This window comes from Xenopus laevis, chromosome 6S, assembly GCF_017654675.1.
Source record: "Xenopus laevis strain J_2021 chromosome 6S, Xenopus_laevis_v10.1, whole genome shotgun sequence".
NCBI lineage: Eukaryota > Metazoa > Chordata > Amphibia > Anura > Pipidae > Xenopus > Xenopus laevis.
The window spans coordinates 44,578,266-44,588,459 of NC_054382.1; the positions used below are offsets into that span (position 1 = coordinate 44,578,266).

The window sequence follows — 10,194 nt, forward strand, 5'->3', positions numbered from 1 at the left end:
TAAAGGGCCAAGGAAGCGCCGAAACTTAACTGCAAAGCCAAGAAAATAATGTAATAAAGGCACTTTTAATTTTAAGATATTGAGTAGTGCTGCTCCTAATTAAATGCTACATATACCAGTGAAAGTGGCTACTGGGGAAACCTGCACTACGACTGAATTTGCAAGCTCATTATGCTGACTACTTGCTGCTGAAGCATCCTCTGTACTAACATCAGTATTGACTAGATTAATAATACCGCTAGAGGAAAATTTAATACAACAAATAAATATTACACAAGCATGTTTGAAAATAATTATTTTATTTATGGACAAAAATAAGGCATTCTTGATTACAGATAACATTTGTAGTTTCCTTTCATGTGTTTGTTGCATATGTTGCGTAAAACTGAAACGTTTTGCCGAAACTTTGCTGTGGGTGTCAGATTATGTAGGAGGTCCAAAGGCTCGTCCTTTCCAAGAGCAGCCATGAATCAGGAGAAGTCCGGAGATTCACAGAAGTCTGGAGATTCACACCCAGGGCCTGTTTGTGAGCAGAGAACAGTTGGAGAACAGATTTAACATTTAAATGCATTACTTGCTATTAATTTTACCCAAGGAATGTTTTACACTAACAAATATACATACGATTTCTATTCCCCTTCCCTCTCTAATGTTCAGTCTGCTTGTGTACTTCACTATGGAACATTTGTATGCGAGGTCCAGTGTACTTACAAATTATACATGCATTCATTCATATATCAACTACAAGTATATATTTTTCAGGTAATATATATATGTAAAGGGAAAGTTGTGCTCACCACTAATTTTTAAAACCATTAGGCGGGGGTGCAATGATGCTCTGACCACAAAATACATATAGAAAAATTCAAGAGTCCTCTGCACTCAACCCATTATCAATATATTTAAGAGAGAGACATTTTGTGCATACTGCTACTGAAAAATGCCTTACCCTTTAAACAAAAAAGGGATTGTTTGTCCATATATTGCAATATATTCAAGCTGACCAACTACGTCAAAGTCATCCCATATCTGGCCAGTCCTATGCTCGATTATCATCTGATTCATTAAGAATTATATTGCTACATTATACATTTTACAAAGGGACTAAGTTTTACCTGCAACTTACTAGCTGCTTTCAAAGTAACACTCCCAAACTCGGCTGCCCAGTGGAGGAACTACCGGGGGAGCAGCGGGGAGAGAGCGGGGCCCGCACCCCCTCTAGTTACGTTACTGCCTAGCACAACACTATTGCAAGCCACAAGTGAACAAAATTGTCAGCGGGTCCTTCCACTTTGCTCCAGAACCATCTTAGAGTAAAGGAAAGGGCCGTGGGGCACCCTGTATGCACAGCAATTCCACACCGCATCAATTTCAGATGACCACCGCAACCACATAAAGCACTATATAAACCTCAATAAAACACCCAATGCATGTAAATTTATTCTTAGCGACTATAACTCTATAAAGTTCGTAAGCAATATTCTGAAAAATGACATGAAAACATAGAAAGGCAAATAAGAATCTAGTAATTGAAAACACATAAAACAGCAATTTCTAAAACAATAAAGGAAACACAATAATGAAAATCTAGAAAAGATTCCACCTTCTGAAAACTTGGTGCGACTGTAGACCTAGTGCAACACTATTGCAAGCCACAAGTGAACAAAAATGTCAGCGGGTCCCTTCACCTTGCTCCAAAATGATCCTAGAGCAAACAAAAAGGGCCTTGGGGCAACCTGTGTGCAAAGCAAATGCCTATGGCACACACGTCGCCCCCGCCAACGCCACCTCTCTCTCCGCCCCAGTATGTTCACTACCTGCAATACTGTCTACTGCACCCAATTCCACACCGCATCAATTTCAGATGACCACCGCAACAACATAAAGCACTATATAAACCTCAATAAAACACCCGATGCATGTAAATTCATTCTTAGCGACTATAACTCTATAACGTTCTTAAGCAATATTCTGAAAAACAACATGAAAACATAGCAAGGCAAATAAGAATCTAGTTACTGCACACACATAAAACAGCAATTTCTAAAACAATACAGGAAACACAATAATTATATCTAGAAAAGATTCCGCCTTCTGAAAACTTGGTGCGACTGTAGACCTAGTGCAACACTATTGCAAGCCACAAGTGAACAAAAATGTCAGCGGGTCCCTTCACCTTGCTCCAAAATGATCCTAGAGCAAAGTAAAAGGGCCGTGGGGCAACCTGTGTGCAAAACAAATGCCTAAGACACACACGTCGCCCCCCGCCAACGCCACCTCTCTCCGCCCCAGTATGTTCACTACCTGCAATACTGTCTACTGCACCCAATTCCACACCGCATCAATTTCAGATGACCACCGCAACAACATAAAGCACCATATAAACCTCAATAAAACACCCGATGCATGTAAATTCATTCTTAGCGACTATAACTCTATAACGTTCTTAAGCAATATTCTGAAAAACAACATGAAAACATAGCAAGGCAAATAAGAATCTAGTAATTGCAAACACATAAAACAGCAATTTCTAAAACAATAAAGGAAACACAATAATGAAAATCTAGAAAATTTTTGGCCTTCTGAAAAACTGTGCGACTGTAGACATAGTGCAACACTATTGCAAGACACAATGAACAAAATTGTCAGCGGGTCCCTTCACCTTGCTCCAAAATGATCCTAGAGCAAAGTAAAAGGGCCGTGGGGCAACCTGTGTGCAAAGCAAATGCCTAAGGCACACACGTCGCCCCCGCCAACGCCACCTCTCTCCGCCCCAGTATGTTCACTACCTGCAATACTGTCTACTGCACCCAATTCCACACCGCATCAATTTCAGATGACCACCGCAACAACATAAAGCACCATATAAACCTCAATAAAACACCCGATGCATGTAAATTCATTCTTAGCGACTATAACTCTATAACGTTCTTAAGCAATATTCTGAAAAACAACATGAAAACATAGCAAGGCAAATAAGAATCTAGTAATTGCAAACACATAAAACAGCAATTTCTAAAACAATAAAGGAAACACAATAATGAAAATCTAGAAAATTTTTGGCCTTCTGAAAAACTGTGCGACTGTAGACCTAGTGCAACACTATTGCAAGACACAAGTGAACAAAATTGTCAGCGGGTCCCTTCACCTTGCTCCAAAATGATCCTAGAGCAAAGTAAAAGGGCCGTGGGGCAACCTGTGTGCAAAGCAAATGCCTAAGGCACACACGTCGCCCCCGCCAACGCCACCTCTCTCCGCCCCAGTATGTTCACTACCTGCAATACTGTCTACTGCACCCAATTCCACACCGCATCAATTTCAGATGACCACCGCAACAACATAAAGCACCATATAAACCTCAATAAAACACCCAATGCATGTAAATTCATTCTTAGCGACTATAACTCTATAACGTTCTTAAGCAATATTCTGAAAAACAACATGAAAACATAGCAAGGCAAATAAGAATCTAGTAATTGCAAACACATAAAACAGCAATTTCTAAAACAATAAAGGAAACACAATAATGAAAATCTAGAAAATTTTTGGCCTTCTGAAAAACTGTGCGACTGTAGACCTAGTGCAACACTATTGCAAGACACAAGTGAACAAAATTGTCAGCGGGTCCCTTCACCTTGCTCCAAAATGATCCTAGAGCAAAGTAAAAGGGCCTTGGGGCAACCTGTGTGCAAAGCAAATGCCTAAGGCACACACGTCGCCCCCGCCAACGCCACCTCTCTCCGCCCCAGTATGTTCACTACCTGCAATACTGTCTACTGCACCCAATTCCACACCGCATCAATTTCAGATGACCACCGCAACAACATAAAGCACTATATAAACCTCAATAAAACACCCGAATGCATGTAAATTCATTCTTAGCGACTATAACTCTATAACGTTCTTAAGCAATATTCTGAAAAACAACATGAAAACATAGCAAGGCAAATAAGAATCTAGTAATTGCAAACACATAAAACAGCAATTTCTAAAACAATAAAGGAAACACAATAATGAAAATCTAGAAACTTTTTGGCCTTCTGAAAAACTGTGCGACTGTAGACCTAGTGCAACACTATTGCAAGACACAAGTGAACAAAATTGTCAGCGGGTCCCTTCACCTTGCTCCAAAATGATCCTAGAGCAAAGTAAAAGGGCCTTGGGGCAACCTGTGTGCAAAGCAAATGCCTAAGGCACACACGTCGCCCCCGCCAACGCCACCTCTCTCCGCCCCAGTATGTTCACTACCTGCAATACTGTCTACTGCACCCAATTCCACACCGCATCAATTTCAGATGACCACCGCAACAACATAAAGCACTATATAAACCTCAATAAAACACCCGATGCATGTAAATTCATTCTTAGCGACTATAACTCTATAACGTTCTTAAGCAATATTCTGAAAAACAACATGAAAACATAGCAAGGCAAATAAGAATCTAGTAATTGCAAACACATAAAACAGCAATTTCTAAAACAATAAAGGAAACACAATAATGAAAATCTAGAAAATTTTTGGCCTTCTGAAAAACTGTGCGACTGTAGACCTAGTGCAACACTATTGCAAGACACAAGTGAACAAAATTGTCAGCGGGTCCCTTCACCTTGCTCCAAAATGATCCTAGAGCAAAGTAAAAGGGCCGTGGGGCAACCTGTGTGCAAAGCAAATGCCTAAGGCACACACGTCGCCCCCGCCAACGCCACCTCTCTCCGCCCCAGTATGTTCACTACCTGCAATACTGTCTACTGCACCCAATTCCACACCGCATCAATTTCAGATGACCACCGCAACAACATAAAGCACTATATAAACCTCAATAAAACACCCGATGCATGTAAATTCATTCTTAGCGACTATAACTCTATAACGTTCTTAAGCAATATTCTGAAAAACAACATGAAAACATAGCAAGGCAAATAAGAATCTAGTAATTGCAAACACATAAAACAGCAATTTCTAAAACAATAAAGGAAACACAATAATGAAAATCTAGAAACTTTTTGGCCTTCTGAAAAATTGTGCGACTGTAGACCTAGTGCAACACTATTGCAAGACACAAGTGAACAAAATTGTCAGCGGGTCCCTTCACCTTGCTCCAAAATGATCCTAGAGCAAAGTAAAAGGGCCTTGGGGCAACCTGTGTGCAAAGCAAATGCCTAAGGCACACACGTCGCCCCCGCCAACGCCACCTCTCTCCGCCCCAGTATGTTCACTACCTGCAATACTGTCTACTGCACCCAATTCCACACCGCATCAATTTCAGATGACCACCGCAACCACATAAAGCACTATATAAACCTCAATAAAACACCCGATGCATGTAAATTCATTCTTAGCGACTATAACTCTATAACGTTCTTAAGCAATATTCTGAAAAACAACATGAAAACATAGCAAGGCAAATAAGAATCTAGTAATTGCAAACACATAAAACAGCAATTTCTAAAACAATAAAGGAAACACAATAATGAAAATCTAGAAAATTTTGGCCTTCTGAAAACTGGTGCGACTGTAGACCTAGTGCAACACTATTGCAAGACACAAGTGAACAAAATTGTCAGCGGGTCCCTTCACCTTGCTCCAAAATGATCCTAGAGCAAAGTAAAAGGGTCGTGGGGCAACCTGTGTGCAAAGCAAATGCCTAAGGCACACACGTCGCCCCCCGCCAACGCCACCTCTCTCCGCCCCAGTATGTTCACTACCTGCAATACTGTCTACTGCACCCAATTCCACACCGCATCAATTTCAGATGACCACCGCAACAACATAAAGCACCATATAAACCTCAATAAAACACCCGATGCATGTAAATTCATTCTTAGCGACTATAACTCTATAACGTTCTTAAGCAATATTCTGAAAAACAACATGAAAACATAGCAAGGCAAATAAGAATCTAGTAATTGCAAACACATAAAACAGCAATTTCTAAAACAATAAAGGAAACACAATAATGAAAATCTAGAAAATTTTTGGCCTTCTGAAAAACTGTGCGACTGTAGACCTAGTGCAACACTATTGCAAGACACAAGTGAACAAAATTGTCAGCGGGTCCCTTCACCTTGCTCCAAAATGATCCTAGAGCAAAGTAAAAGGGCCGTGGGGGCAACCTGTGTGCAAAGCAAATGCCTAAGGCACACACGTCGCCCCCGCCAACGCCACCTCTCTCCGCCCCAGTATGTTCACTACCTGCAATACTGTCTACTGCACCCAATTCCACACCGCATCAATTTCAGATGACCACCGCAACCACATAAAGCACTATATAAACCTCAATAAAACACCCGATGCATGTAAATTCATTCTTAGCGACTATAACTCTATAACGTTCTTAAGCAATATTCTGAAAAACAACATGAAAACATAGCAAGGCAAATAAGAATCTAGTAATTGCAAACACATAAAACAGCAATTTCTAAAACAATAAAGGAAACACAATAATGAAAATCTAGAAACTTTTTGGCCTTCTGAAAAATTGTGCGACTGTAGACATAGTGCAACACTATTGCAAGACACAAGTGAACAAAATTGTCAGCGGGTCCCTTCACCTTGCTCCAAAATGATCCTAGAGCAAAGTAAAAGGGCCGTGGGGCAACCTGTGTGCAAAGCAAATGCCTAAGGCACACACGTCGCCCCCGCCAACGCCACCTCTCTCCGCCCCAGTATGTTCACTACCTGCAATACTGTCTACTGCACCCAATTCCACACCGCATCAATTTCAGATGACCACCGCAACAACATAAAGCACCATATAAACCTCAATAAAACACCCAATGCATGTAAATTCATTCTTAGCGACTATAACTCTATAACGTTCTTAAGCAATATTCTGAAAAACAACATGAAAACATAGCAAGGCAAATAAGAATCTAGTAATTGCAAACACATAAACAGCAATTTCTAAAACAATAAAGGAAACACAATAATGAAAAGTCTAGAAAATTTTTGGCCTTCTGAAAAACTGTGCGACTGTAGACCTAGTGCAACACTATTGCAAGACACAAGTGAACAAAATTGTCAGCGGGTCCCTTCACCTTGCTCCAAAATGATCCTAGAGCAAAGTAAAAGGGACGTGGGGCAACCTGTGTGCAAAGCAAATGCCTAAGGCACACACGTCGCCCCCCGCCAACGCCACCTCTCTCCGCCCCAGTATGTTCACTACCTGCAATACTGTCTACTGCACCCAATTCCACACCGCATCAATTTCAGATGACCACCGCAACCACATAAAGCACTATATAAACCTCAATAAAACACCCGATGCATGTAAATTCATTCTTAGCGACTATAACTCTATAACGTTCTTAAGCAATATTCTGAAAAACAACATGAAAACATAGCAAGGCAAATAAGAATCTAGTAATTGCAAACACATAAAACAGCAATTTCTAAAACAATAAAGGAAACACAATAATGAAAATCTAGAGAATTTTTGGCCTTCTGAAAAACTGTGCGACTGTAGACATAGTGCAACACTATTGCAAGACACAAGTGAACAAAATTGTCAGCGGGTCCCTTCACCTTGCTCCAAAATGATCCTAGAGCAAAGTAAAAGGGACGTGGGGCAACCTGTGTGCAAAGCAAATGCCTAAGGCACACACGTCGCCCCCGCCAACGCCACCTCTCTCCGCCCCAGTATGTTCACTACCTGCAATACTGTCTACTGCACCCAATTCCACACCGCATCAATTTCAGATGACCACCGCAACAACATAAAGCACTATATAAACCTCAATAAAACACCCGATGCATGTAAATTCATTCTTAGCGACTATAACTCTATAACGTTCTTAAGCAATATTCTGAAAAACGACATGAAAACATAGCAAGGCAAATAAGAATCTAGTAATTGCAAACACATAAACAGCAATTTCTAAAACAATAAAGGAAACACAATAATGAAAATCTAGAAACTTTTTGGCCTTCTGAAAAATTGTGCGACTGTAGACCTAGTGCAACACTATTGCAAGACACAAGTGAACAAAATTGTCAGCGGGTCCCTTCACCTTGCTCCAAAATGATCCTAGAGCAAAGTAAAAGGGCCTTGGGGCAACCTGTGTGCAAAGCAAATGCCTAAGGCACACACGTCGCCCCCGCCAACGCCACCTCTCTCCGCCCCAGTATGTTCACTACCTGCAATACTGTCTACTGCACCCAATTCCACACCGCATCAATTTCAGATGACCACCGCAACCACATAAAGCACCATATAAACCTCAATAAAACACCCAATGCATGTAAATTCATTCTTAGCGACTATAACTCTATAACGTTCTTAAGCAATATTCTGAAAAACAACATGAAAACATAGCAAGGCAAATAAGAATCTAGTAATTGCAAACACATAAAACAGCAATTTCTAAAACAATAAAGGAAACACAATAATGAAAATCGAGAAACTTTTTGGCCTTCTGAAAAATTGTGCGACTGTAGACATAATGCAACACTATTGCAAGACACAAGTGAACAAAATTGTCAGCGGGTCCCTTCACCTTGCTCCAAAATGATCCTAGAGCAAAGTAAAAGGGCCGTGGGGCAACCTGTGTGCAAAGCAAATGCCTAAGGCACACACATCGCCCCCGCCAACGCCACCTCTCTCCGCCCCAGTATGCTCACTACCTGCAATACTGTCTACTAACTCCTATATCTTCTCATTCCTACAGGTAATTCTGCTATATCCACATACTGCCATATCCATATACTGCAACTGTTTATTCTGGTAATTCTGCTATATCCACATACTGCCATATCCATATACTGCAACTGTTTATTCTGGTAATTCTGCTATATCCACATACTGCCATATCCATATACTGCAACTGTTATTCTGGTAATTCTGCTATATCCACATACTGCCATATCCATATACTTCAACTGTTTATTCTGGTAATTCTGCTATATCCACATACTGCCATATACCATATACTGCAACTGTTTATTCTGGTATTCTGCTATTTCCACATACTGCCATTCCATATACTGCAACTGTTTATTCTGGTAATTCTGCTATATCCACATACTGCCATATCCATATTACTGCAAACTGTTTATTCTGGTAATTCTGCTATATCCACATACTGCCATATCCATACTGCAACTGTTTATTCTGGTAATTCTGCTATATCCACTATACTGCCATATCCATATACTGCAACTGTTTATTCTTGGTAATTCTGCTATATCCACATACTGCCATATCCATATACTGCAAACTGTTTATTCTGGTAATTCTGCTATATCCACATACTGCCATATCCATATACTGCAACTGTTTTATTCTGGTAATTCTGCTATATCCACATACTGCCATATCCATATACTGCAACTGTTTATCTTGGTTAATTCTGCTATATCCACATACTGCCATATCCATATACTGCAACTGTTTATTCTGGTAATTCTGGCTATATCCACATACTGCCATATCCATATACTGCAAACTGTTTATTCTGGTAATTCTGCTATATCCACATACTGCCATATCCATATACTTCAACTGTTTATTCTGGTAATTCTGCTATATCCACATACTGCCATATCCATATACTGCAACTGTTTATTCTGGTAATTCTGCTATAATCCCTACTTTATTTGTTTACCCAATAACTTTTGTCTGTCAGGCCTATTCTACTTTAGTTCTTTGATAAATATCTAAAGCAACATCTGTGTCCCGCTCCTCAGTGAACAAGAGATCTTTTTTATAGCCCAACTGGTTCTGGTGTCTGTTTAAACTTCTGCCCTTTGCTAGCTATTTAATTGATTAATTGATTAATTAGGCTCTGTTTTCCAATCAGCTACATATCAATTCAAGAACCCAGTATTGGGGATGGCACTTCGTGTATGGGCAATGGGCACGAGTGCTAACATTTTCTTAAGTGCTTTAGAATGACAGTTAAACAGACAGTTTGACAAGGCAAAGGAACGGGACTCCCTTGCAATCATCAGTGAACATCTGGGATAAGGAATTAAACAGATTTGTTTGTACCTGCTAGTTTGTTACTTTCTTATTCCAAACATGCTTTATCATGCATTTCTCCTCCTTTCACTCTCATGGCTTCATAAAACATTTTTCACTATCCTCGGCAAGCTCCCACTTCTTATAAAAATCTCAGCTCTCTTTTCTCTCCTCTCTTCTGCTCCACACAATGAATTTTTATAAGTAATGGTTTAGCTATTTCCACAAAACTCTC

General features: G+C 40.2%; 1 long non-coding RNA gene across 3 annotated transcripts in view; it reads right to left on the reverse strand.

The window, feature by feature from the left end:
* Positions 1-282: 282 nt before the first annotated feature.
* The window catches only part of LOC121395037, a 21,278-nt gene continuing 11,366 nt past the window's right edge, over positions 283-10,194 (reverse strand). For all 3 annotated transcript variants that reach the window (XR_005962198.1, XR_005962197.1, XR_005962196.1), the window contains one exon: positions 283-520. This is a non-coding gene — a long non-coding RNA (uncharacterized LOC121395037). The remainder of the gene's footprint in view (positions 521-10,194) is intronic.